This window comes from Astyanax mexicanus, chromosome 10 (genome assembly GCF_023375975.1).
Source record: "Astyanax mexicanus isolate ESR-SI-001 chromosome 10, AstMex3_surface, whole genome shotgun sequence".
Taxonomy (NCBI): Eukaryota; Metazoa; Chordata; class Actinopteri; order Characiformes; family Acestrorhamphidae; genus Astyanax; species Astyanax mexicanus.
Genome location: NC_064417.1, coordinates 52,533,808 through 52,541,071, shown reverse-complemented (window position 1 = coordinate 52,541,071; position 7,264 = coordinate 52,533,808). Strand labels below are relative to the sequence as shown.

General features: G+C 36.3%; 1 long non-coding RNA gene across 1 annotated transcript; it reads left to right on the top strand.

Moving 5' to 3' along the window:
• Positions 1 to 1,100: 1,100 nt before the first annotated feature.
• On the top strand, positions 1,101 to 2,003 carry LOC125804740 (uncharacterized). Its single transcript, XR_007440911.1, has 2 exons — positions 1,101 to 1,508; positions 1,622 to 2,003. It is a non-coding gene; the product is annotated as an uncharacterized LOC125804740 (long non-coding RNA).
• The last annotated feature ends 5,261 nt before the right edge of the window (positions 2,004 to 7,264 follow it).

Genomic DNA, 7,264 nt, shown 5'->3' with positions numbered 1-7,264 from the left:
CTGTAACTAAACTCATAGTGTCTCACTACCATGCTAAGACATGCCATCAAGGTCGAAACCAGACACAAATGGAGCTTAGGGCCAATGGATTCTGGGTCATTGGTGGGAGCAAGCTGGTCAGTAAGCTGATACACGCATGTGTGCTTTGTAGGAAACTTCGACGGCCGACAGAGAACCAGCAAATGGCTGAACTACCTAAAGAACGTCTTGAAGCCTCAGCACCTTTCACGTATAGTGGCATGGATTGCTTTGGCCCATTTATTGTCAAGAAAGCCCGCAAAGAATACAAAAGATATGGACTCATTTTCACATGCCTGTACTCTAGAGCTGTCCATATTGAGATGCTCGAAGATTTGTCGACAGACTCCTTCATCAACGCATTGAGATGTTTCATCAGTCTCAGAGGAGCTGTTAGACAACTTCGTTGCGACCACGGCTCCAATTTCATTGGTGCCAGAAATGAATTTAAGGAAGCCCTTAAACAGTGCGACACCAAACTACTGGAAATCTTCATGACTGAAAGGCAGTGCGAATTTGTCTTTAATTCCCCCTCTGCCAGTCACGCAGGTGGTGTCTGGGAACGGCAAATTAGAACCATTAGAAACGTGCTAAATGCTACTTTTGCACAATGCCCAGGTCGACTTGATGACGCTTCTCTTAGAACACTGTTCTATGAAGCCACGGCTATCGTTAACAGCCGCCCATTAACAGTAGATGGAATAAATGATCCTCAAGCTATGGAACCTTTAACACCAAATCACCTCATCATGATGAAATCGAAAGTTGCACTTCCTCCCCCTGGAGTATTTGTTAAGGAGGATTTGTATGCCACAAAGAGATGGAGGAGAGTTCAGTATCTCATTGAACAATTTTGGGGTCGTTGGAAAAGGGAGTATCTGCTCAACATATCCATAAGACAAAAATGGCACTTACCTCAACGCAATCTCAAAGTCAATGACATTGTCATTATTAAAGATGACAACCGCCCAAGAAATCATTGGCAACTAGGACGGGTAGTGGAAACTGTTCAAGAAAGTGACGGCTTGGTACGCCGAGTCAAAGTCCAAGTAGGAGAACGAAAGCCTCACAGAACACAAGATCCTCACTCTAAACCTTCAGTTATTGAGAGGCCTATACAAAAATTAGTACTTCTCCTTGAGAATTAATTGAAGCAGACACTGCTTGATTGATTGTGATATACAGTTCACCTGTATACTTCTGATCACTTCTGTCATTTATTAGAGTCAAGAAATCCTGTACAATTCATCTAGTTTTGTTTATGTATTATTTTATTCATTGTAGCAGGATTTGGTGGGAGTGTAAATGACAGCTGAATATTTTATTTATTTATTTATTTTTCTTTGGTAAATGATGCAGTTCTACCACTCTACATTTTGGGCTTTTATTTTGAAGAGCTCCGCTCTTATTCTACTACCTCCTGTTATTACTGACGCTAAACCTTCTGTTCGAGTTCTCACCATAATGCTGTGCACGTTGCTCCAGAAACGGTAAAAACATGAGAACAAATTAATTATTTATTATTTTCTGTGTTGACACTTTTGAAAGATATTTTATTGTAGTTTGCTCCGTTTTTTGTGTGTCATTTGTATGTCACGCATAGACTGTCACTGAGAGGTGTGTGGAAGATAGGCTGTTGGCAGACAAAGCTCAAACTTAGCGCCCTTGGAAGCAGAAGGAGGTATGAAGAGACAAATTGTGCATTAATTCAAATGAGTGATTTATTTCATTTAAGACAAAGAGAAATGGTTATTATTATTTTATTTTCAGTAGGAACTGTAACTCATAATAACTTAAAAGGTTAAATTCATGTGGAAGTTTGCTAAGAATTACTAATTTAAAAGTTTAAATACTGTTCTATTCATTATCTGTGAAATATGGTACTATGGCATTTGTGTTTTGTATCTGTTATGTAGTTTTCACGGTGTCAAAACGTCTGTGGTGAGAAGAGGAGAGAAATAAAGTTGCACCAGTAGAAGCTCCGAGCATTGTCTTGTGATTAATCCAAGTGGGCCGCTACAGATCACCCATTTGGATTCCTGAGTTCACCACGGTACTCTTTTTTCTCAGAATGTGCCAAATCAAGAATTCCCACTATCTCTATCCTTTAACTGCATGTTATGGGTCAAATTGACCCATTTGAAGATCAAGCAAAAATAGGTAAAAGTACTTTTTTTTAGTATAAAATATCTTCTGATTGCCTTAATTAGTGTAATATTCATATAATATGAAAATGGTTAATCTCACATATTTGCAACCACCCCCTGCAAAAAATAAAATAAAATAAAAAATAACTAAAACAAAACTGCAATGTAATGGTAGCAAGTTGGAGGCAGGATGCAAATGCAGGTCTAGTTTATTTTCTTATTATAATAATAAACAAAAAACAAACACTATAGGGCAGTAAAACAAACACTAAGGCTACAGAAACAAAAACTATAAAAAAAAAAAAAAAACAAAGGATTGACAATAAGACTAATAAACAAACAAGCAAATAAACAAATTAAGAAACATAAACTAAAGAAAACAAAGCAGAAACTAAACTTAGACAAAACTGCAGGATTGAGGAACAAACAAAGAGAAATCGAACAAAAGACAGGGAATACTGAGACATGGTCAACATACAGAGGCTAGAGCCTGATAGAGAACAAAGGCACAGACAAGGGACACCTGGAGAAGTAACAAGGAGGCGGGGTTACAAATGAGACAGGCGGGGCTAAAGGGCAAATGGCTGGGAACACAAGACAGGAAAACAGAGGACAGGAGCACATGGGAACAAAATAGGGAAACACAAGACAGAGACAGGCAGTGTGAAAGTTATGTTTCAATGTTGTTTAAAACTATAATGTTCTAAACACTTTATAGAATATTGGCTTTATTGTTCAACCCCTTGAATTAAACCTAAAATCTTACACCTTTTTAGACCTAACTTTACTTCTGAGCAGGACCTTTAACCCACCTAGTTCAGCTATAAATGCATAATTATGTGATCCAATTATTATTATTTTTAAATGTTTCATAGCCATATATATTTTTTTTGCACCTCAGCACTTCTCACCACCGGTTCCTTTCTTTGAAATAAACCTTAACAGAAGTAAAATACTTTGGGAAAAGTGTCTGGAGAAAATAATTAGCCTCTTACTGTACAGATGGACAGTGCGGCATATTTTCATTTAAAAGGAGCAGCGATTTTACTGATGAGCTGAAAAAATTTTAATACAGTCTATCCCTAAGTCATTTCAATTTCTAAAATGATGCAAATCACAATATGGTTAACTCACTGAATGTGAGGGATGCACCAAATTCCCATCAATTAAAGGAATTTGGCTTAAAAATGCAAAAGAAGAACTCATTTATTTAGTGTTTGGCTCAATAAATGAATAGGCAGAATAATATAAATGTTATATCTTTTTGCAACAGTATGTTGGATTACACCATTAGAATTTTGTTACAAGACGTTAAAAGTGGCATAGAAAACAAAACGAACATGAAACCTAATGAACACCCATTTCATCATCACTGTACTACATGGGAAAACTGAACTAAAAAAAATGTGATTGTAAAAAAAGAACTCTCAGATTTTGGCTCAATAAATGAACAGTGGCAGAATAATATAAATTGACAATAGTGTTCTTGATGATGTGATCAGAGAGCAAATTACCAGGATGTAAAAAGTATAGATATATTGAAAAAATACTTTTCTTTTTTTGTGTGGAATTTTTTGGCACAATCCACAGTCAGTCTAACGTTTATCAGTTCAATTTTCTCACTGTTTAAAGCTAGAATACCAAAAACAAACAAAAAAAAAGAATGTGTTAAACTACAATATTTCATTTTCCTCGCTAGGAGAAAAAAAAGTTAGTTATCTAATAACTTTGTAGTTAATCATTAACAATCATATACTAGCTTAAAATTAAGTAAGTACTGAAGAAGTACTTACTTGCCGGGATGTTAAAAATGAAGCAAAAACATTAGAATATTTATTAGGTCTGGAGAAAATCATTAGTCTAAAAGCAGAAAAAAACAGATGGCCAGTGCTGCAAATTTTCATTTAAAAGTAGTACTTTCCTTTTTTAGTGTATTTTTTGGCACAATCTACAGTCAGTCTAACATTTACCAGTTTAATTTTCTCACTGTTTAAAGCTAAGATACTAAAAACAAACAAAAAAATGAGTGTTAAACTATAATATTTATTTTTCCCTGCTTTTTTCCCAGTTCTTCTCTCACAATCCGAATTTGAGGAAAACAAAACAAAAAATGTTGATCCCACATTGGTTATCTAATAACTGTGTAGTTACACGATAACAATCATTTAATAGCCTAAAGTGTAAGTACTGGGCAAATGCTTACTTACCAGGATGTTAAAAATAAGGCAAAAACATGAAAACATTTATTAGGTCTGGAGAAAATAGTCTCATAGCTTTTTTTTTTTTTTGGCACATTTTCTTTTTTGTACAAATTATATGTGAAATTACATAACCTGTACAACTGTAATTGAACATTTTTTTTAACATCTTGTAGCAAAAGTAGGTTAAATTTCAGAAAAATCAGAAGTCTTGTTACAAGATGCAAATAAAGGCAAGAGAAAAAACACTAAAAAATGTAAATCAAATGAACACCCATTCCATCATTATTGTACCAAATGGGAAATCTAAAGTAAAAAAGTATAACACCCTATTTTGTATTATTGAATGTTAATACATGATTATTAATGTGTAACTACACAGATTTCTTCATTTTTACATCTCATCAAAAAGTAGCAAAAAGTAGGTTGTATTATATCATTAGAATTTTTGTTACAAGACGCAAAAACAGATTGGATCAGATCAGATAGCAACTTGTCGAGATGTTAAAAATGGGCCAAAAAAAAGAAAAAGAATTGTCTAAAATGATAACGGCTCCTTTTTTCGTATGTATTTCATATGTAATAACATAACCTATACAACTCTAATTGATCTGTAACAATGCATATTTTACCAGTAGTTACACTGTTATTACATTTATTGTTAAAATGTATATACACAAATTATAATGTGGGATCAAAAAATTAACTTAAATTTACTCAATTTTCAGATCGTTTAACTTTTACATCTTGTACATTACATTACATTACATTGTAGCAACAGTATGTTGAATTATACCATCGGAATTTTGTTACAAGATGTAAAAAGTGGCAAAGAAACTTATGAACACCCATTTCACCATCACTGTACTAAATGGGAAAATTATTTCTTATTTATATTTACGTTTATGTCCTAGTCACGTTATTTCTTTGTTTTGTATATATTCACGTAACTTAGTTATCCCTGTATATATCCCTAATCCTGTTTGTTATTATCTGTTTTACGTTTCTCCCTGTTGTTTGTTTATGTACATATTTATATTCGTTATTCCCCTGTTTGTTTATTTGTTTATTTGTTATTTATTAAAAGTTTGGTCTTACCCGCATATAAATCCGCCTCCCGTCTCATCCCCGCATGACAGATGCGATCGAATGGCAACTTACCAGGATATTAGAAATGTTGTTAAACAAATAAAAAAGAGAAATAATTCTTTATGTCTGGAGAAAATATATAGTCTCATAGCTATAAGATGGCCAATGCTGCACATTTTAATTTAAAAAGGGACATTTTTTTAGTACATATTTCATGTGTAATTACATAACCTGTCAATAAACTGTAATTATACAATTTACTCAATTATCAGAATTATCAATATTTACATCTTCTAGCATCAGTATGTTAGATTATACATCTGTTACAAGGCGTAAAAACTTGCAAGAAAGAAAATGAAAACAGAAATCTAATGAACACCCATTTCATCATTACTGTACTAAATGGAAAAAAAAACTGAACCAAGGACGTTTAATGCCCTATTTTTCCTGTCTGTGTGTACATACCATAATTCAAATCTCTTAAATAACCCTCCAAAGCTCCAGTATGGTTTATGCTACGTTCAGCAGATCTGTGTGGTCTAATGAGTAGCTGCTGTAGATAAAAGCTCCTGTTTTAAACAGTGAAACGCTGCGTTCTCTAATTTCCTGATCAGCTGGCGTGTGGAGTAAAGTAAAGTAAAGCGTTGAGTACGACAGGCTGCAGGTTGTAGTTTAGAAAAGCAGAGCAGCAAAACTGATCAGGCAGGACTCTTCATCTTCACTGCGGCGGCGGCGGCGGCGCTCTCCAGAGGGTCGGCATTAAAATGGAAAATCGACTCCATCTGGGTTTGATTTGCATTGTAAATTCAGTGTGTTGTAACAGAGCAGCTCTGTGCAGAAATGCACACTTGCAGAAATTGCAATGAGCGATGTGAACTGCTGGCATGACGCTGCTTCCTCTACACTTCCTCTATACTTCCTCTACATTTCCTCTACGCTTCCTCTACGCTTCTTCGACTCTTCCTCTAGGCTTCCTCTACGCTCCCTCTACTCTTTCTCTACACTTCCTCTACGTTTCCTCTTCGCTTCCTCTACTCTTCCTCTACGCATCCTCTATGCTCCCTGTACTCTTCCTCTACGCTCCCCCTTATGCTCCCTCTACTCTTCCTCTACGCTTCCTCTACTCGAGGGAGTGTTGTTCCTCTACACTCCCTCTACTCTTTCTCTACACTTCCTCTAATCTTACTCTACTTGCTCTAATCTTCCTCCATGCTTTCTCTACACTTCCTCTACTCTTTCTCTATGCTTCCTCTACTATTCCTCTACGCGTCCTCTAGTCTTCCTCTACGCTTCCTCTACACTCCCTCTACTCTTCCTCTATGCTCCCTCTACATTTCTTCAACACTCCCTCTACTCTTCTTCTATGCTTCCTCGACGCTCCCTCTACTCTTCCTCTATGCTTCCTCTACGCTCCCTCTACACTTCTTCTACTCTTCCTCTACGCTTCTTCTACTCTTCCTCTACGCTTCATCTACTCTTTCTCAAAACTTCCTCTGCGCTTCCTCTACCCTTCCTCTAGTCTTCCTCTACGCTTCCTCGACCCCTCCTCTACTCTTCCTCTATACTTCCTCTACATTTCCTCTACGCTTCCTCTACGCTTCTTCGACTCTTCCTCTAGGCTTCCTCTACGCTCCCTCTACTCTTTTTCTACACTTCCTCTACGTTTCCTCTTCGCTTCCTCTACTCTTCCTCTACGCTTCCTCTATGCATCCGTTACTCTTCCTCTACGCATCCTCTATGCTCCCTGTACTCTTCCTCTACGCTCCCCCTTATGCTCCCTCTACTCTTCCTCTACGCTTCCTCTACTCGAGG